Here is a 23032-nt window from a genome sequence, read left to right as displayed (position 1 = left end):
AGGCATTCGACAAGCTTCCCCATGGGAGACTGATTATCAAGGTTAGATCTCACGGAATACAGGGAGAACTAGCCATTTGGATACAGAACTGGCTCAAAGGTAGAAGACAGAGGGTGGTAGTGGAGGGTTGGTTTTCAGACTGGAGGCCAGTGACCAGTGGAGTGCCACAAGGATCGGTGCTGGGTCCTCTACTTTTTGTCATTTACATAAATGATTTGGATGTGAGCATAAGAGGTACAGTTAGTAAGTTTGCAGATGACACCAAAATTGGAGGTATAGTGGACAGCGAAGAGGGTTACCTCAGATTACAACAGGATCTGGATCAGATTGGCCAATGGGCTGAGAAGTGGCAGATGAAGTTTAGTTCAGATAAATGCGAGGTGCTGCGTTTTGGGAAAGCAAATCTTAGCAGGACTTATACACTTAATGGTAAGGTCTAAGGGGATGTTACTGAACAAAGAGACCTTGGAGTGCAGGTTCATAGCTCCTTAAAAGTGGAGTCGCAGGTAGATAGGATAGTGAAGAAGGCGTTCAGTATGCTTTCCTTTATTGGTCAGAGTATTGAGTACAGGAGTTGGGAGGTCATGTTGCGGCTGTACAGGACATTGGTTAGGCACTGTTGGAATGTCGCGTGCAATTCTGGTCTCCTTCCGATCGGAAAGATGTTGTGAAACTTGAAAGAGCTCAAATGGATTATCAACCCAAGCTGTGGGATTTGGAATAGCACAGCAGCTCAGGATGCTGCTTGTGTCCAGTGCAATGAAATTTAAATCAGAAATAGTTAGTCTCTTTGTGTTTCATGGCTGAGAGTTAGAGGCTGTACTGCCTGAGCAAGTCTATGCTAATCTTTCTATTTTACCGACTTCAAAGAATCCTGAATTGAGAAAGATATCCTGAGACTGAGAAAGATACAAATGCAGATCTATCTTCTCCATAAATTTGAAATCAATGTAGAAAATCTCAAAATAAAACTTGGCAAAACTCAGTATGTCTGTCAGCATCTGTTGAGAGAGAAACAGAATTAATGTTTCAAGTCTGTTATTGCATTTCTTTAGAACTTAACACTTTAACTTCTTATAAAAGTCCCATCCATGTATGAGCTGTTTTGTTTTAATTCAAATATGTACTACCTCTGGAATTTACAATTTGCAATGAGTTTTAAAAAATGTACAAACCACCTCCTTTATCCCAATTTAATTTCTACAATGATTCATAGTCGTATAAGATGAATAGAGAAACATTCCACTTTGCTTGGTGGACTGTTATCAGATAAGATTGGACACCAAAACACTTGAGGAGTTGTCAGTGAAAAAAGTATTAAGGAGTGAGCCAGACAGAGAATGAATTCCAGAACTTGTAAACTGTGAGGGCAGTGTAGAACTCCAAAAGGACATTGACAAGTTGGTGGAGTGGGTGGATAGATGGCTGATGAGGTTCAATCTAGAGAAGTCTGAGGCAATGCACTTTGGTCAGAAAAACATTGAAAGACAATGTAAAATAGGAGGTACAATTCTAAAGGGAGTACAGGAGCAGAGAGGCCGAGGTGTATATGTGCACAGATCATTGAAGATGGTAGAACAGGTGGAGAAAGCATTTAATAATAAAATAGAGGCACTATGTTTTAATAAAGAGCATAAAGTACAAATGCAACGAAATGATGTTGAATTTGTACAAGGCATTTGTTAGACCTTAGCTGAAGTATTGAGTAAAGTGGGGGTGCCAGATGTGAATGCATTGGCAAGCATGATTCAAGGCATGAGAAGCTTCAGTTATGAGGATAGACTGAAGCAGTTAGGACGGAAAGTTCTCCTTGGAGACGAGAAGACTGAGAGGAGATTTGATTGAGGTTTTCAAAAGCATGAGGAGGCTACACAGATTAGTAAATGAAAAGTTGTTCTTGCTTGTGAAGAAAAAAGAATGAGAGGGCATAGAAAAATCTTTTCCACACAGTGAAGATGTGAGTGCAATGCCTGGGAACCTGGTAAAAGCAAGTTTAATTGAAGCATTCAAGAAAGCATTGGATGATTAGTTGGATAGAAATAGTGTTTAAGGGTATGGGAATGGCACTCAGAAATGAGAATAATGAAGACATGATAGGCTAAACCGTTACAATTCTGTGAATTTATAACCTTGGTCAGTGACAGCAAAGCTGCTAATAAGGGTGCAAAAGGCGTCAGGAATATGTAAAATGCCAGAAGTGCAGGAAGGCAGTGCTTCCATACAACAGTGGATTGGACCACTGAGATACAAAGCAGTGCTAGAATGAAGGAATAGAACACTAAATCAGTATGTTATAATTGAGGTGTTTCTGGACCTGTAAGTTGGAGAGCACAGGGCAAAAGAGCATACAGGATTAATGTTGTCTACATTAATAAGGTCTACATTAATAATTAATGGGGAAGTAATGTGAGATCACATGTCTATTCAGACCAGTTCTGTCGAGCAGCCTTGTGATCAAGGTCCAACAATCATAGAGTCATAGGGATGTACAGCATGGAAAAAGACCCTTTGGTCCAACCCGTCCATGCCGACCAGATATCCCAACACAATCTAGTCCCACCTGCCAGCAACCGGCCCATATCCCTCCAAGCCCTTCCTATTCATATACCCATCCAAATGCCTCTTAAATGTTGCAATTGTACCAGCCTCTGGCAGCTCATTCCATACACATACCAACTCCTATGTGAAAAAGTTACCCCGTATGTCTCTTCTATATCTTTCCCCTCTCACCCTAAACCTATGCCATCTAGTTCTGGACTCTCCGACCCCAGGGAAAAGACTTTGCCTATTTGCCCTATCCATGCCCCTCATAATTTTGTAAACCTCTATAAGGTCACCTCTCAGACTCCGACACTCCAGGGAAAACAGCCCCAGCCAGTTCAGCCTCTCACGATAGCTCAAATCCTCCAAACCTGGCAACATCCTTGTAAGTCTTTTCTGAACCCTTTCAAGTTTCACAACATCTTTCCGATAGGAAGGAGACCAGAATTGCATGCAATATTCCAACAGTGGCCTAACCAACGTCTTGTACAGCTGCAACATGACCTCCCAACTTCTGTACTCAAAAGTAGAGGACCCAGCACTGATCCAGTACTCCACTGGTCACAGGGCTCCAGTCTGATTGTGGAGAGAAATCAGATTTAACATTTCAGGTTGAGTGTTACTTCCTCAGAACAGTCTACAGTTCTGAGGAATGGTCATTTGACTTGAAATATTAAATCTGAGCTTTTCCAATAACTTTGTTTTTGTTTCTGATTTACAGCATCCATAATTCTTTCAGTTTTTATTTAAACAGCACACTGTCACAGTTTACAGAGCCTATTTAAACAGCTCACTTTGACAGTCCACAAATACTTTTAAGGCAATGCACTGTAGCAAGTAGTCTGAAGAGTATATTTAAAGAGTGCACTGTAACAAACAGTCTACCGGCTCAAATCCTATAGCAGACTAACAATCTACAAAGTCCATATAATCAGCACCTGTAGCAGTCTACAAAGTCTATTTAAACAGTGCACTGTGATTCTCTACAGGTTCTATTTAAACAGAAACCAGCAACAATCTAAACAGCTCAGTGTAACAATCTATTTGGTCTAGTTAAATATATCACTGCAACTATCTGCAGAGTCAATTTGAGCAGAGCCCTGCAACAGTCTATAGAGTCTATTTAAACCTTGCTCTGTAACAGACAGTCTACAGAGTTTATTTAAACACTCCACTGTAACAGAGAGTCTACAGTTTATTTAAACCTTGCACTGTAACAGACAGTCTACAGAGCTTATTTAAACACTCCACTGTAACAGAGAGTCTACAGAATCTATTTAAACACTCCATTGTAACAGAGTCTACAGAATCTATTTAAACACTCCACTGTAACAGAGAGTCTACAGTTTATTTAAACCTTGCACTGTAACAGAGTCTATTTAAACTCTACAGAGTTTATTTAAACAGCAACTGTGTAACAGACAATCTACAGTGACTATTTAATCAACACATTGTACCTGTCCATAGAATCTATTTAATCAGCACACAATAACAGACAGTTTATAGAGTCTATTTAAACAAAACCCTGGAACAGTCTGCAGAATCTACTTTAACAGTGTACTGTAGCAGTCCTTGGAGTCAATTTAAATACCACTCTGTAACAATCTACAGAGATGTTTTAAACAGCACTGTAACAGAGTACGGAGTCTGTTTAAACAATCAGTGAAGCAAGTTGGTACAGTACAAAATAAATGTAGAACATTAATCCAAGACAGTGAGGTTTTCAGATGTGATTGACATCTGTCTGAGGATGGTGATGTCATTGTTTTGAGCGACATCTATTCAACCTGCCACATGTCAACCAGATACTTATTGGTTAATTGAATTAATTGATGTCATAACATGAAAGGGAGCCCAAATATAAGCACTACTACTGTATGGCAGTAGTGTTGAGGAAATAAAAAAAGAAAAAAGTTATGAACAGGAGATTCAGAAAAAAAGAAGTAAAAAATGAAAGGGAGTCCAGATAAATGGGTCATTTTCAGGTTGTTAACCTGTAACTAATGGAATGCCTCGAATCAGAGCTTAGGTCTCAACAGGCTCACTCTACATAAATGATATGGATAGGGATGTTCTATAGATGAGGGAGGCACATTTGCTGACAACACAAAGACATATATGAGAGCAAGGTGTGGGAAAGATACAAAGAATGTGAAAAGGATAAATGGGTGTTGGTAAATTTGCAGATCGAGTTTAATGTGGGAAATGTGAGGTTGTCCACTTGGCAGGAAGCATTGAAAAGCAGCATATTGTTTACATGGATAGAGATTGCAGATTGGTATGGAATGAAGGGATTTCATAAAGTGCCATGTTAAATTATTTCATGGAAATTAAAGGCTCATGGTGTAGAGAGTACCATATTATATGAAATTGTCGATTTTGGAAGGAAGAATTAAAAGGGAGCATATAATCTTAAATGATGAGAGGTTGCAGACGCTTGAGATGCAGAGAGATCTGGGTTTATAGTGCATGAATCACAGAGGATTAAGACAGGATGTACAAGAAGTAATTAGGAAAGCTAATACAGTGTTAAATTTATAGCAAGAGGATTTGAATGCAAGAGCAGGCATTGCTGAGATCACACTTGGAGTACTGTGTACACTATTGATCACTTTATTTAAAGAAATGCATTGGAGACTGTTGTGAGAATGTTTATAGAGTCATAGAGATGTACAGCATGGAAACAGACCCCTTGGTCCAACCCATCCATGTCAACCAGATATCCTAACCTAATCTAGTCCCACCTGCTAGCACCCGGTCCATATCCCTCCAAACCCTTCCTATTCATATACCCATCCAAATACCTCTTAAATGTTGCAATTGTACCAGCCTCCACCACTTCCTCTGGCAGCTCATTCCATACATGTACCACCCTCCATGTGAAAAAGTTGCCCCGTAGGTCTCTTTTATATCTTGCCCCTCTCACCCTAAACCCTCTACTTCTGGACTCCCCCACCCCAGGGAGAAAGACTTTGTCTATTTATCCTATCCATGCCCCTCATAATTTTGTAAATCTCTATAAGGTCATCCCTCAGCCTCCGACCTGCAGGAAAAACAGCCCCAGCCTGTTCAGCCTCTCTCTATAGTTCAAATCCTCTAACCCTGGCAACACCCTTGTAAATCTTTTCTGAACCCTTTCAAGTTTCACAACATTTTTCAGATAGGTAGGAGACCAGAATTGCACACAATATTCCAACAGTGGCCTAACCAATGTCCTGTAGAGCCGCAACATGACCTCCCAACACCTGCACCCAATACTCTGACCAATAAAAGAAAGTATACGAAACGCCTTCTTCACTATCCTATCTACCTGCGACTCTATTTTCAAGGAGCTATGAACCTGCACTCCAAGGTCTCTTTGTTCAGCAACACTCCCTAGGACCTTACCATTAAGTGTATAAGTCCTGCTAAGATTTGCTTTCGCTAAATGCAGCACCTCGCATTTATCTGAATTAAAGTCCATCTGCCACTTCTCAGCCCATTGGCCCATCTGGTCCAGATCCTGTTGTACTCTGAGGTAACCTTCTTCACTGTCCACTACACCTCCAATTTTGGTGTCATCTGCAAACTTACTAACTGTACCTCTTATGCTCGCATCCAAATCATTTTGTAAATGACAAAACGTAGAGGACCCAGCACCGATCCTTGTGGCACTCCACTGGTCACAGACCTCCAGTCTGAAAAACAACCCTCCACCACCACCCTTTGTCTTCTACCTTTGAGCCAGTTCTGTATCCAAATGGCTAGTTCTCCCTGTATTCCATGAGATCTAACTTTGCTAACCAGTCTCCCATGGGGAACCTTGCCGAATGCCTTACTGAGGTCCATGTAGATCACATCCAGCACTATGCCCACATTAATCCTCTTTGTCACTTCTTCAAAAAATTCAATCAAGTTTATGAGACCGGATTTCCCACGCACAAAGCCATGTTAACTATCCCTAATCAGTCCTTACCTTTCCAAATACATGTAAATTTTGTCCCTCAGGATTCCCTCCAACAACTTGCCCACCACCGAGGTCAGGCTCACTGGTCTGTCGTTCCCTGGCTTGTCTTTACCGCCCTTCTTAAACAGTGGCACCACGTTTGCCAACCTCCAGTCTTCTGGCACCTCACCTGTGGCTATTGATGATAAAAATATCTCAGCAAGAGGCATAGTAATCACTTCTTTAGCTTCCCACAGAGTTCTCGGGTACACCTGATCAGGTCCTGGGGATTTATCCACCTTTATGCGTTTCAAGACATCCAACACTTCCTCCTCTGTAATATGAACATTTTGCAAGGTGTCACCACCTATTTCCCGACATTTTATATCTTCCGTATCCTTTTCCACATTAAATACTGATGCAAATTATTCATTTAGTATCTCCCCCATTTTCTATGGCTCCACACAAAGGCTGCCTTGCTGATCTTTGAGGGGCCCTATTCTCTCCCTAGTTACCCTTTTGTCCTTAATGTCTCTAAAACCCTATGGATTCTCCTTAATTCTGTTTGCCAAAGCTATCTCATGTCCCCTTTTTGCCCTCCTGATTTCCCTCTTAAGTATACTCCTACTGCCTTTATAGACTTCTAAGGATTCACTCGATCTATCCTGTCTATACCTGACATATGCTTTCTTCTTTTTCTTAACCAAACCCTCAATTTCTTTAATCATCCAGCATTCCCTATACCTACCAGCCTTTCCTTTCACCCTAACATGAATATACTTTTTCTGGATTCTCGTTATCTCATTCCTGAAGGCTTCCCATTTTCCAGCCGTCCCTTTTCCTGCGAACATCTACCCCCATCCGTTTTTGAAAGTTCTTGCCTAATACCGTCAAAATTGGCCTTTCTCCAATTTAGAACTTCAACTTTTAGATCTGGTCTATCCTTTTCCATCACTATTTTAAATCTAATGGAATTATGGTTGCTGGCCCCAAAGTGTTCCTCCACTGAGACCTCAGTCACCTGCCCAAGAGTAGGTCAAGTTTTGCACCTTGTCTAGTAGGTACATTCACATGCTGAATCAGAAAATTTTCTTGAACACACTTACGAGACTAATGGGAGAATTATCTGATGAGTGAGAAATGTTGGACAAGAGACGCTTGTATCTACAGGAGTGTAAAAGAGTAAGACGTGACTTTATTGAAACATAAAATGTCCTGAGGGTCTTGATAGAATGGATATGGAGCCTTATCAACAGCTCCCTTTAAACCCGTCCCCAGTCCTGAAGAAAGGTTACACCCAAAATGTTGACATCCCCACTTCCTGATGCTGCCTAACTTGCTGTGTTTTTCCAGCGTCCTGCTTCTCTATATTAAATATGATAGCAGACTTAGCAGGGGTGGATGGGAGGGGTTTGGATGGCCTGTTATGAACCAGGCCATACCCATGCAAATATAGTCTAGACCCTAACTTTTATCTTATTTAAAGGTAAGTGCTGTGATGGAGCATTTTGTTCTTACACTCAGTTAACATACAAACAGAAGAAAGAAGAATTCGTATAACTTTGACTCTAATGGAAATTTAACAGAATAATAGATTATTTAACTACTAAACAGCAACTGTTCTAGCGCAGCAATGTCCCATAAACACTCCCTTGGCAAAAACAAATTCAGCAAAACAGATTGTCTCACATGCAATTTTGGCATCAGAGAAAACTCAAGCTTTGGGCAGTAACAGAGAAAATTCTGGCAGAAAGAAAGAGGCAGATTCTACAGCCAATTTCAAAGCTTCAACAACTGCTAAAACTAAACTAAGACCGTGGTGCTGTGGGAGCCTGACTCCATCCATTCATGCTGCTTCTGTTCTAAATTTTACAAAAAAAGCAAGAGCCTCACAAGCAGTTTACTTTATTGGCTTGGAACAGACCACTCATCAACTCTGCCTGAACAGCTCTTCATAAATAAAAGGACAAAATCCACTGCTTGAAGCCATAGTATTTGTCACACATCCCTCCTTAAAAAGAAATAAACCGTTAACATACAAAGATGACTTCATTTTTAAAAACCTTTAGTTTTAGACAATTAGTATATGACAATACATGCATTACATAGACTCTAAGCATGCAAAGATTCAATACTATGATCCTTTCCAAAAAGTTTTTTCTGCAATAGCTTTCCTTTCCACCTCGACCAACATTGTCTACCATATGCGCTGCAGGCAAGGATGCCCTGAGGCATGGTACATTGGCAAGACCGAGCAGACACTACGACAATGGATGAAAGGACACCGCACAACAATCACTAGCCAGGAATGTTGCCTCCCAGTCGGGGATCAATTCAGTTGTCCGGGACATTCGGCCTCGGACCTTCGGGTGACCATGCTCCAAGGTGGACTTCGGGACAAGCAACAACACAAAGTTGCCAAGCAGAGTCTGATAGCCAAAATTGGTACCCATGGGGATGGCCTTATCCAGGAGCTTGGGTTCATGTCACACTACAGGTGTGACACTGCACTATACACTCACATACATACAAGCATGTGTGCGTACACACACAGACCCTCTGTCATACACAGATGCAGCCCCCACACTCACACCTTTGAACACACCCTCTCACAGGCTTATACTCCATCACACACTTGACCAAGCTTACACAGACATGTACATACATTCTTTCACATGCACTCACACCCATACGCGCACACTCACAGGCACACACTCACTCTGTCTCTCCTGCACGCCACACATATAAGTTTATGGGGTGAATTTGTATTTGCAGAATTATATTTTAATTTGCTCAATAACTGCATAAATCCAAGCAGGATTCTATAAGTCCCACTTTAGAAATAGAGCCAGTCTCACTCAACATTGGGACACAGACAGACTTTAATCTCACATCGTTAAGGCATTGTCTGAGCTGAGATGACACTTACTGTTAGAAAAGCGAAAGCTATTTTGAGAATGTAACTTAAAAGGAGTTCTGGGATTTATATATTAAAGAACTGGAGCTACCATATCTTATTCTAAAAGATGAAAGACTTAATCTAAATTTGTTTAATATATAATTTCAGTTGCATCACACTGTAAACTTCTGCTATAAGTTCTGTGTCTTACAATCTTATACTCCACAACCACCTGATGAAGGAGCAGTGCTCCAAAAGCTAGTGCTTCCAAATAAACCTGTTGGACTATTGACCTGGTGTTGTGTGATTTTTAACTTCCTTCATCAAGATTGTGGCAATGCATTGGCAATTACACTCCCTCATCCTGCCACCTGTATAATTTTCAAATTCTATAACTGTAATAATAAATTCCATCTAAACAGTCTAGTATTTTTATATTCAATTTTTTCCAAAATCATTAAAGGGATACGGGTTTGCATATGAATGTGTCTCAGACGCATTCATAAATGTTGAAATGTTGCATCGCCAACACTAAACTCATGGTCTCCTTCTTAATTGTAGAATATTTCTGTTCATGAATATTCAACTGTCCAGAAAAAATACCCAATAAGCCTTTCTACCTTCTTGTCATTTTCTTAGCATCAATACCCACATTGACAGCTTTGCGTAATTAGGTGATATTAACACTGGGGTGGTGGTTAACATCGCGTTCAGGATGTCAATTGCCCTCTTACATTCCTCTGACCACTGAAAACTTCTGCACTCCTTAACAAGTCAATCAGTGGAGCAGCCATGCTGCTAAAATTTGCTACAAATTTCTGATAAAAACCACTCAGGAATTGTCCCAGGATTTGCAGTACTTCCCTCTTCGTCAGTGGTATAGGAAACTCCCCAATAATCCAGTGGGGCTGGGGCATCTGTCTATGTCCAATGACAAGGTCCAGGAACATGATTAAGGCTTTTGTGAACTCACTCTTAGCTAGCTTTATCACCAAGCCCACACTCAATTGAATAATTCCAGTAGCTGCTCCAAAATGAGACTAAATATCACTAGATCATCTATGTACACCATGCAAATGGGTAATCCCCAAATAATTTTATTGGATAGTCTGTACAATATATATCCATTACATAGATGCTAGTAAATGGTTTGCAGCTTATATAGATGATTTGGAGTTGGGAACCACATGTAGTATGTCAAGGATTGCTGATGACACTAAGATGAGTGGTAGAGAAAAGTGTACAGAGAATCATGGAAATTTACAGAGGAATATAGATAGTTTTAATGAGTGGGTAAAGGTCTGGCAGATGGAGTACCATGTGCATGAATTACCTTTTGCATCTGCAACAGGTAATTAAGAAGGCAAATGGAATTTTATCCTTCGTTGCTAGAGGGATTGAGTCTAAAATCAGAGAAGGTTATGTTACAGCTGTACAAGGTACAAATGAAGCCACACCTGGAATACTGTGTGCAGTTTTGGCCTCCTTACTTGAGAAAGGATGTACTGGCACTGGTGGGGGTGCAGAGGAGATTCACTCGGTTGATTCTGGAGCTGAGAGGGTTGGCTTATGTGGAGAGACTGAGTAAATTGGGATTATATTCATTGGAATTTAGAAGAATGATGGGGGAGCGGAATCACTTGGAAAAAGCATATACAATTATGAAGGGACTAGATACGACAGACAGAAGCAGGGAGGAGGTTTCCACTGGCAAGTGAGACTAGAGCAAAAGGACATAGCCTCAAAATTAGCGGAGCAGATTTAGGACTGAATTGAGGAGTAACTTCCTGAAGAAGGGCTCATGCCCGAAACGTCGATTCTCCTGCTCCTTGGATGCTGCCTGACCTGCTGCGCTTTTCCAGCAACACATTTTCAGCGAGGAACTTCTTTATCCAAAGGGTTGTGAATCTGTGGAATTTCCTGCCCAGTGAAGTAGTTGTGGCTTCTTCATTGAATATTTTTAAAGCTAAGATAGATAACTTTTTGAATAGTAAAGGAATTAAGGGTTAGAACATAGAACATTACAGTGCAGTAGAGGCCTGTTGGCCCTCGATGTTGCATTTGTGTGAAAGCAATCTGACGCCCATTTAACCAACACTATTCCGTTGTCAAGGTTATGTTGAGAGGGTGGGTAAGTGGAGCTGAGGCCACAAAAAGATCAGCCATAATCTTATTGAATTGTGGAGTGGGCTTGTAGGGCTAGATGGCCTCCTCTTGCTCCTGGCTCTTATGTTCTTATGCTCTTTCCAATGCACCTGGTGTATTTTTCATAACAAATAGGTGCCAATGACATAGCTAGGAAAAGGGATGAGGACCTAAAAAGTGAATATAGGGAGATAGGTTGGAAACTAAAAGACAGAATGAGCAGAGTAGTATTCTCATGATTGCTACCATTGCCATTAGCTAGTGAGACTAGGAACAGACAGCAAGTGCAGATGAACACGTGGCTGCAGAGCTGATGCAGGAGAGAGGGCTTCAGATATGTGGATCATTGGGATACCTTCGGGGGAAGGTGGGACCTGTACAGGAAGGACTGGTTGCACCTGAAGTGGAGGGCCACCATAATCCTGGAGGGAGGTTCGCTAGAGCTCTTTGGGAGGGTTTAAACTAGTTTGGCAGGGGGATGGCAACCAGAGCTACAAATCTGAGGACGGAGTAGTTAGTGGAAAGCCAGATACAGCATGCAGAGAGTCTGTGAGGAGGGATAGACGGTTGATAGGGCAAAGTTGCAGTCAGTGTATCGATTGAAATATGTGTATTTTAAGACAGGAATTATCAGGAATAAGAGTGATGAACCTAGACCATAGATCAGTACTTGGAGCTATGATGTCATGGTCATTGTGGAGACTTGGATATCACAGGGGCAGAATGGTTGTTGGATGTTTCAAAAGGAATAGGTGAGGAGGTCAAAGAGGTGGGGGTGTGGAATTGCTAATCAAGGATAGTATCACAGCTGTGGAAAGGGAGGTCATCAAGGTGGGTTTATCGACACAGTCAGTATGGGTGGAAGTCACAAACAGGAAAGGAGCAGTCACTTTATGGGATTTTTCTATAGACTCCCCGATAACAATAGGAGCAGAGTGGGAGGCAGATTTTGGAAAGGTGCAGAAGTAACAGGGTTGTTGTCACAGGTGATTGTGACTTCCCTAATATTGATTGGAACCTCCTTTGTTCAACTAGTTTGGATGGAGCCAGGTTTTTGTCAGGTGTATCCAGGAAGGATTCCTGACACAATATGGAGATAGGCCAACTAGACAGGAGGCCATATTGGATTTGTTGCTTGGTAATGAACCAGGCCAGATGTCAGAGCTTTTGGTGGGAGAACATTTTAATGATAGTGATCACAACTTCCTGCCCTTTATTAGAGAGGGACAAATGCAGATGCTATTTGGAATTATTTGGGGGAGGGGGAATTACAATGCTATTTGGCAGAAACTGGGATGTTCTCAGAAAAATGCATGACAGAAACACGAAGATTGTTTAGGGAGCACTTGCTGAAAGTGCTGGATAGGTTTGCCCCACTGAGGCAAGGAAGGGATGGTAAGGTGAAGGAATTTTGGGAGACAGGGAATATAGAGCATTTAATCAAGAGGAAGAAGGAAGCTTACTTAAGCTTGAGGAGGCAAGGATCAGACAGGGCTCTAGCGGGTTACAAGATAGCCAGGAAGGAACTGAAGAAAAGACTAGGAGAGCTAGAAGAGGGCATGAAAAAGCTTTTGCGGGTAGGATTAAGGAAAACCCCAAAACATTCTCCACTTATGTGAGGAACAAAAGGATGGCCAGATGGCCAGGACAGGGCCGATCTGGGATAGTGGAGGGAACTTGCGCCTGGAGTTGTAGGAGATAGGGGAGATCCTTAATAAATACTTTGTTTCAGTATTCACTACTGAGAGGGACTTTAATGTTTGTGAGGACAGCATGAAACAGACTGATATCCTCGAACAGGTTGATGTTAAGAAGCAGGATGTGCTGAAAAGTTTGAAAAACATAAGGATAGATAAGTCCCCTGGGCCAGACAGGTTACATCAAAGGTTTTTACAGAAAGTGAAGGAAGAGATTGCTATGTATTTGGCAATGATCTTTGCGCTGTCACTATCCACTGGAGTAGTGCCAGATGATTGGAAGATATTATTCCCTTGTTCAAGAAAGGGAATAGGGATAATCCTGGGAATTACAGACCAGTCAGTCTAATGTCTCTGGTGGGAAAAGCATTGGAGTGGATCTGAGAGACAGGATTTATGAGTACTTGGAAAACCATAGTCTGCATGGCTTTCTGAGGGGCAGGTCATGCCTTACAAGCCTTAATGAATTATTTGAGTAGGTGACAAAACACATTGATGAATTTAGTGGCTGTTGTGTACATGGATTTTAGCAAGGCATTTGATAAGGTTCCCCATGGTATGCTCATTCAGAAAGTAAGGAGGCATGGGATACAGGGAAATTTGGCAGTCTGGATACAGAATTGGCTGGCCCATAGAAGATAGAGAGTGGTAGTGGATGGAAAGTATTCAGCCTGGAACTTGGTGACCAGTGGTGTTCTGCAGGGATCTGTTCTGGGATCTCTGCTCATTATGATATTTATAAATGATTTTGATGAGGAAGTGGAAGGTTGGATTTGTAATATTGCCGATCGCACAAAGGTTGGTGGAGTTGTGGATAGTGTGGAGGGCTGTTGTTGGTTGCAATTTGACATTGACAGGATGCAGAACTGGGCTGATAAATTGCAGATGGAGTTCAACCTGTAATATGTGAAGTGAATTTTGGAAAATTGAATTTGAATGCAGAATACAGGGTTAAAGGCAAGATTCTCAGCAGTGTGGAGGAACAGAGGGATCTTGGGGTCCATGTCCATAGTTCTCTCAAAGTTGCCACCCAAGTTCTTGGGTTGTTTAGCAGGAGGATTGAGTTTAAGAGCTGTAAGGTTATGCTGCAACTCTATAGAGCCCTGGGTAGTTCACATATGAAATACAGGGGAACCTTGATTATCCGATTACCATTTATGCAAAAATCATATTATCCGAAGGAGATCTCAAGGTCCCGATAGAAACATTACATCAAAAATTGTGTCCAAAAGACTGAATGCGTCTTTTGTTTACAGTGATCAAAAGTGCTGCCGAGAACAGTCCTGGACTGATGGGGGCACAGGCACTGCCTCTGAATGACTGACCTCCCACCCTCTCTCTCTCCCCACACTTTCCCTGGAGTTTTATACAGGCTTGTACCCTAAACCCCTCTTCCCCAGATAATCTCTCTAACATTGTCCTGTACAAGGCAAAGATGGAACCTGTCGTAAAGTTACAGTTAAAACGTGTGTGTGTGTGTGCACGCGCGCATGCAAGTGCTATTTGGAGACTCACCCCACCCCCAAAAGGCAGCAGCAGCAGTCTTGTTGGTGTCAGCTCCGACTGCCCCAGAGAGGAGGCAGGGCGGTTGGAGGCCGAGCAGGGGGTGGGTGGGGGATGGTGTTGGACGGGGGAGCATGTGGTTTGGGGATGGGGAGCGGTGTTGGACAGGGTTTGGGGTGGGCGAGGGCTCGCGTGCACTGTGCTGCTACTGCTAGTCTAGTCTCATGAACGGGGAGCAAACTTAATAGAAAACTCTGAGCCCTAGAGGAAAGGCATTGAATCAATTAACCGAATAATCAATTATCTAAATTAAATAGTGCCCGCCCGTCTCATTCAGATAATCGAGGTTCCCCTGTATTGCGTTCAGTTCTGGTTGCCTCATTATAGGAAGGATGTGGAAGCTTTAAAGAGGGTGCAAAGGTGATTTAGATTAGATTCCGCACAGTGTGGAAACAGGTCATTTGGCCCAACAAGTCCATACCGACCCTCTGAAGAGCACCCCACCCAGACCCACTTCCCTCTGACTAACATTATGGGCAATTTAGCATGGCCAATCCACCTGAACTGCACATCTTTGGACTGTGGGAACACCCTGAGAAAACTCACGCAGACACAGGGAGAATGTGCAAACTCTCCACAGACAGTCGCTCAAAGTTAGAATCGAACCTGGGACCCTGGTGCTGTGAGGCAGCAGTGCTAACCACTGAGCCGCCCCAAATTTAGCAGGATGCTACCTGGACTGGAGGGCATGAAGAAAGGTTGAGGGTGCTTAGGCTTATCTCATTGAAGTGAAAAAGGGTGAGAAGTGACTTGATCGAGGTATACAAGATGTTGAGAGAGACACAAATTGAATGGATAGCCAGAGACTTTTTCCCAGGGCAGAAATGACTATCACGAGGGGGCAAATTTTAAGGTGATTCAAGCAAAGTTTAGGAGAGATGTCAGAGGTTGGTTCTTTACACAGAGTGGTGGATACATGGAATGCATTGCCAGCAGTTGTAGTAAAGTCAGATACATTAAGGACACATAAGTGACTCTTGGATAGGGACATGGATGATAGTAAAATCATTCATGATGGGTATGTAGGTTAGTTGGTCTTAGAGTAGGATAACAAGGTCAGTAAAACAGTGTGGTGCTGGAAAAACACAGCAGGCCAGGCAGCATCCGAGGAGCAGGGGAATCAATGTTTTGGGCATAAGCCCTTCTTCAGGAATGAGGCTGGTGTGCCAAGCGGGCTGAGATAAAAGGTAGGGGGGAGGGAATTTGGGGGAGGGGTGCTGGGAATACGATAGGTGGCAGGAGGTGAGGGTGAGGGTGATAGGCTGGAGAGGGGGTGGGGGCGGAGAGGTCGGGAAGAAGATTGCAGGTCAAGAGGGCGGTGCTGAATCCGGGGATTGGGGAAATGTGGAAGCTGGAGAAATCTACATTCATCCCGTGTGGTTGGAGAGTTCCTAGGCGGAAGATGAGGTACTCTTCCTCCAGGCGTCGTGTGGCCAGGGTCTGGCGATGGAGGAGACCAAGGACCTGCATGTCGTTGGCGGAGTGGAAGGGGGAAGTTAAAGTGTTCAGCCACAGGGCGGTTGGGTTGGTTGGTGCGGGTGTCCCAGAGGTGTTCCCTGAAACGTTCCGCAAATAGGCGGCCTGTCTCCCCAATGTAGAGGAGACCACATCGGGTGCAGTGGATACAGTAAATGATGTGTGTGTAGGTGCAGATGAATTTGTGACGGATATGGAAGGATCCATTGGGGCCTTGGAGGGAAGTGAGGGAGGAGGTGTGGGCACAAGTTTTGCACTTCTTGCGGTTGCAGGGGAAGGTGCCGGGAGTGGAGGCTGGGTTGGTGGGGGGTGTGGACCTGACGAGGGAGTCGCGGAGGGAGTGGTCTCTCCGGAACGCTGATAGGGGTGGGGAGGGAAATATATCCCTGGTGGTGGGGTCTGTTTGGAGGTGGGTTCAATTCCCGCCTCAGGCGACTGACTGTGTGGAGTTTGCACAATCTCCCTATGTCTTCCTCCGGGTGCTCTGGCTTCCTCCCACTGTCCAAAAATGTGCAGGTTAGGTGAATTGGCCATGCTAAATTGCCCATAGTGTTAGTGAAGGGGTAAATGTAGGGGAATGGGTCTGGGTGGGTTGCGCTTCGGCGGGTCAGTGTGGAATGTTGGGCCGAAGGGCCTGTTTCCACGCTGAAAGTAATCTAATAAAATAAAATACATTTTACTTTGCACAAAAACTGCATGAATCCATGTAAGATTCTATAAATCTGTTTTTTTAGATTAGAATCAGTCTGACCGTTGTGGCACAGGAACTAACACCTTCAATACATTATCTGAGCCATATTGACATCAATTGTTAAAGTTCACTTGAGAATGTAACTTTTAAAAAGGTTTTGCAATTTTCATATGAAAGAACTGAAACCAACATGGTCATTCTAAAAGATGAGACTTAACAACAATCCAGGTCTTTTTCAATATATAATTTCAGTTACATCACACTGTAAACTTTTGCTATAGATGGTGATTAGTGTGACTAATTAGTGCCTTGGTCATCAAAGTGAACCATATGGAGCCAAGGTAATAGGTGTGAACCAATTAGTATAATGTTGATCAGTGCTATGGAGATATAACTTAAGCAATTGTGTCAGTAGTGATCCATGCCACAGTGATCAGTGTGAACAATTGGTACCATGGTGATTGGATTGTAGTAATTTGTGCATTGGTAATCAATATGAAGCCATTCATGCCTTGGTGATCAGTGTCAAACAATTGGTGCTAAGATGTTCTCTGTCATGGTGATCAAACGGAAGCAATTAGTGGTATGGTGATGAGCGCCACAATGATCATTGTAAGAATGTAACTTTTTTAAAAAGTTTTGCGATTTAGATATGAAAGAACTGAAACCAACATGGTCATTCTAAAAGATGAGAGACTTAACAAACAATCTGGGTCTTTTTCAATATATAATTTCAGTTACATCACACTGTAAACGTTTGCTATAAATTCTGTGTCTTACAATCTTATTCTCCACAATCACCTGATGAAGGAGCAATGCTCTGAAAGCTAGTGATTCCAAATAAACCTGTTGGACTATAACCTGGTGTTGTGTGATTTTTACTTTTGTACACCCCAGTACAAAACCGGCGTCTCTGTAAGCATGTCATATGTCCTTATCCACCTATCAAAGTTACTTTGTTTGATCTTTTCAATTACTATATGCCAGGTTCCCTCCTTAAGTTCCTAAAATGTCTGTGGGCTTCTAGTACTAATTCATATGCACTTAAGATGGCTTTATTCACTTCAACGAACTCCCCAGATACATCTTTGGACAGTGATGCATTGGAAATTGCTAGAATTCAAATGAAAATGTAACCGTTTGAATAAGAGGCAATGGTGAGGGAAAACACTTGGTCTATTTATCTTATCCATGCCCTCATGATTTTATTAAACCTCTATAAGGTCACCACTCAGCCTCTGATGCTCCAATGAAAACAGCCCCAGCCTATTCAGCCTTTCACAAGAGCACAAACCTGCCAACCCTGGCAACATCCTTGTAAATCTTTTCTGAACCCTTCCAAGTTTCACACATCTTTCCGTTAGGAAGGAGACCAGAACTGCATGCAATATTCCAAAAGTGGCCTAACCAGTGTCCTGTACAGGCACAATCTGATCTCCCAACTCTTATAGTCAATGCCATTAGTTTGGTATGAAAGCATACCAACACCTTTTTCACTATCCTATTTACCTGCAACTTTACATTCAAGGAACTATGAACCTGCACTCAAAGGTCTCTTTGTTCAGCAACACTCCCTAGGACCTTACTATTAAGTGTATAAGTCCTGTTCTGATTTGCTTTCCCAAAATGCAGCACCTCATATTTATCTAAATTAAATTCCATCTGCCACTCCTCAGCCCATTGGCACATCTGATCAAGATCCCGTTGTACTCTGAGGTAACCTTCTTTGCTGTCCACTACACCTCCAATTTTGGTGTCATCTACAAACTTACTAATTATACCTCCAATGTTCCTAATCAAATCATTTATTTAAATGATGAAAATTAGTGGACCCAGCACCGATCGTTGTGGCACTCCACTGGTCATAGGCCTTCAATTGGAAAAGCAACCTCCATTGCCACCCTCTGTCTCCTACCTTCTTGCCAGTTCTGTATCCAAATGGCTAGTTCTCCCTGTAGTCCATGATATCTTGCTTACCAGTCTCCCATGGGGAACCTTGGCGAAGGCCTTACTGAAGTCCATATAGATCATGTCCAATACTCTGTCCTCACCAAATAAACCTAAACCAAACCAGAAATTAGAGATTTTGATCCCAATTAAGAGCCCCAATTTGTTGTGGACCGAGGCCAAACCCCATGCAAGTATATCAAGGAGATATCCTGGACCCTAACATCTAACTTATTTAAAGGCAAGTGTAACACATTGTGTCCCCAGATGTAATTCTATTGGTCACACTTCTTACCTTTAAGCAAAACACACTTTATTCTCACTGTCATTAAAATACAAACAAAAGAAAGAAGAATTGAACAACAAGCAAAGAACAATCCAGCACAGGAACAGGCCCTTCGACCAATCAAGCTTGCACCTATTCCTGATCCTTATTTAGGCCTTCTATGTAATGTGCAGGCAAGGTTTCCACCTCTCTGTTCGCCTCCTTTTCATGTCTCAATCAAGAATTGTTGCTAACACGCCTGTTTCCACCACCTCCACTTTAGTGCATCCCAAGAATCCACCATCCTCCCTGAAAATTTTCTGCATACCTCTCCCCTAAACTTTCCCCCTCTCATACTGAACCTGTGCCCTCTTGTAATTGACTTTTCCACTCTAGGAAAAAGCTCTGACTATCCACTTTAACTATGCCTCTCGTAATTTTGTAGACCTCTACCAGGGTGCCCCTCAGTCTCCATCTTTCCAGTGAAAACAATCCAACTTTATCCAACTGCTCCTTCCAGTAAAATTCTTCAGACCAGGAAGCAGTCTGGCAAACCTTTTTTGCATCCATGTGTATCTGTTAGTGTGGTGACCAGAACTGCACACCATACTCCAAATGTGGCCGAAACCGATTGATGAGGGTGGAGCAGTAGATGTTGTCTACATGGATTTTAGTAAGGGTTTCAACAAGGACCCTCATGGGAATCTCATTCAGCAGTTAAGATACATGGGATCCATGGTGACTTGGCTACATGAATTCAGAATTGGCTTGCCCATAGAAATCAGAGGATAATGAACCTGTTTTTTCTGGCTGGATGGGTGTTTTCCGTAACTAGCGGTGTTCTGCAGGGATCCCTCCCAGGACCTGTGCAATTTGTGATGTATATAAATGATGTGGATGAAAATATAGTTGAGTGGATTAGTAAGTTTGTGGATGATACAAATATCAGTGGAGTTGTGGGTAGTGTCGAAGGTTGTCAAAGGATACACTGGGATATAGATCAGTTGCAGATATAGGCGGAAAACTGGTGGAGGGAGCTTAATCCAGGTAAGTGTGAGGTGCTGTACCTTCAGAGATCAACCATTAAGGAAAAGTATACAGTTAATGGCAAGACCCTGAACACCATTGATTTACAGAGTGATCTTGGGATTCAAAAAACAAAGAAAATTACAGCACAGGACTAGGCCCTTTGGCCCTCCAAGTCTGCACCAATCCAGATGCTCTATCTAAATCTGCTGTCCATTTTCCAAGGGGATCTGTATCGCTCTGCTCCTTGCCCATTCATGTATCTGTCTAGATACATCTTAATTGATGCTATTGTGCCTGCCTCTACCACCTCGGCTGGCAACGCATTCCAGACACCCACCACCCTCTGTGTAAAGAACTTGCCATGCATATTCCATTAAACCTTTCCCCTCTCACCTTGAACTTGTGACCCCAATAATTGAGTCCCCCACTCTGGGAAAAAGCTGTCCACCCTGTCTATACCTCTCATAATTTTGTAGACCTCAATCAGGTACCCACTCAACCTCTGCCTTTCCAATGAAAATAATCATAATCTACTCAACCTTGCTTCATAGCTAGCACCCTCTATACCAGGCAACATCCTGGTGAACCTTCTCTGCACCCTCTCCAAAGCATCCACATTCTTTTGGTAATGTGGCAACCAGAACTGTATGCAGTATTCCAAATGTGGCCGAACTAAAGTCCTATACAACTGTAACATGACTTGCCAACTCTTGTACTCAGTACCCCGTCTGATGAAGGAAAGCATGCCATATGCCTTCTTGATCACACTATCAACCTAAGTGGCTACCTTCAGGGTACAATGGACCTGAACACCCAGATCTCTCTGTATATCAATTTTCCCCAGGGCTTTTCCATATACCGTGTAGTTCGCTCTTGAATCGGATCTTCCAAAATGCATCACTTTGCATTTGGCAGGATTGAACTCTATCTGCCATTTCTTCGCCCAACTCTCTAATCTGTTTACATTCTGTTGCATTCTCTGACAGTCCCCTTCACTATCTGCTACTCCACCAATCTTAGTGTCATCTGTGAACTTGCTAATTAGACCACCTACACCTTCCTCCAGATCATTTATGTATACCACAAACAACAATGGTCCCAACAGGGATCCCTGTGGAACACCACTGGCCACAGTTCTCCCTATTTTGAGAAACTCCCTTCCACTACTACTATCTGTATCCTGTTGACTAGTCAGTTCCTTATCCATCTAGTTAGTACACCATGGACCCCATGTGACTTTACTTTCTCCATCAGCTTACCATGGGGAACCTTATTAAACACCTTACAGATGTCCATGTATATAACATCAATAGCCCTTCCCACACCAATCAACTTTGTCATTCCCTCAAAATATTCTACTAAGTTGGTAGGATGCACAAAACTATGCTGCCCATCACTGATAAGCTCATTTTCTTCCAAATGTAAATAGACCCTAACCCGCAGTATCTTCTTCTCTAGCAGCTTTCCTACCATTGATGTCAGGCTCACCTGTTTGTAATTACCTAGATTACTCCCTGCTATGCTTCTTAAGCAAGGGCTGAAAATGTGTTGCTGGAAAAGCGCAGCAGGTCACATGCCCGAAGGGCTCATGCCCGAAACGTCGATTCTCCTGCTCCTTGGATGCTGCCTGACCTGATGCGCTTTTCCAGCAACACATTTTCAGCTCTGATCTCCAGCATCTGCAGTCCTCATTTTCTCCATTCTTAAGCAAGGGGACAACATTAGCAATTCTCCAGACATCCAGATGTCACCCATGATCAAGGATGCTGCAAAGGTATCTGTTAAAGCTCCAGCTATTTCCTCTCTTGCTTCCCTCAGAAATGTGGGATAGATTCCATTCAGACCTGGGGACTTGTCCACCTTAATGCCCTTTAGAATACCCAACACTTCATGCCGACTTGACCGAGAGCAATCAAACATCCATCCCTAACTTCAAGTCCATAGGTCCGTGAAAGTGACCACAGAAGTAGGTAAAGGCAGCATATGGCATGCTTGCTTGTATTGGTCGGGGAATTGAGTACAAGAATCAGGTTGTCATGTTGCAGCTTTAAAAGATTTTGGTTAGAGGACACTCAAGAGTATTGTGTTCAACTGTGGTTGCCATATTACAGGAAGGAAGTGGAGGCTTTGGATAGGGTGCTGAAGAGGTTTCCGTGCTGCCAGGAGTAGATGTGAAGGCAGATATAATGGGGCATTTAAAGGACTTTTAGATGAGCACATAAATTTGCAAGGAATGGGGGGACATGGACCAAGGGCGGACAGAAGTTTAATTTAGTATCATGTTCAGCACAACTTCATGGATGGAAAGGCCCATTCCTTTGCTGTATAGTTCTATGTTGTTTGTAATATAGCTTGCCAACTCTTATAAACGAGGCCTCGGTTGAATAAAGCGAGTGCGCTGTATGCTTTTTTGACCACTTAATCCGTGTTGCCACTTTCAGGGATCTATGGAGCTGTACGCCCAGACCCCTTTGTATGTTAATATTCCTAGGGTTTCTGCCATTTATTGTACAATTTGCACCTGAATTTGATCTTCCAAAATGCATTACCTCACATTTGTCTGGATTAAACTCCATTTGCCATTTTCTGGTCAAATCTGCAATCTGTGTCCTGCTGTATCTTTTCATAATTTTCTCCACTACCTGCAACTCCTCTAATTTTGGTGTTATCCGGAAAGTTACTAATCACACCACTTACACATTCCTCCAGATGATTTATCTACATTATAAACAAAGCTTCCAGCACTGACCCTCATAAACACCACTAGTTACTGATCTCCATTCTGAAAAGCACCCTTCCACCGTTACTCTCACTATTCTATGACCCATCCAGTTTTGTGTCCATATAACCAGCA

The 23032-nt window shown here is 42.7% G+C and overlaps 1 pseudogene; it reads left to right on the top strand.

Moving 5' to 3' along the window:
• LOC140454326 (uncharacterized) overlaps nucleotides 1-23032 on the top strand; it is a 75964-nt pseudogene that overhangs the window by 15248 nt on the left and 37684 nt on the right.

This window comes from Chiloscyllium punctatum, chromosome 3, assembly GCF_047496795.1.
Source record: "Chiloscyllium punctatum isolate Juve2018m chromosome 3, sChiPun1.3, whole genome shotgun sequence".
Lineage (NCBI taxonomy): Eukaryota > Metazoa > Chordata > Chondrichthyes > Orectolobiformes > Hemiscylliidae > Chiloscyllium > Chiloscyllium punctatum.
This window is presented reverse-complemented; position numbering and strand designations above follow the sequence as displayed.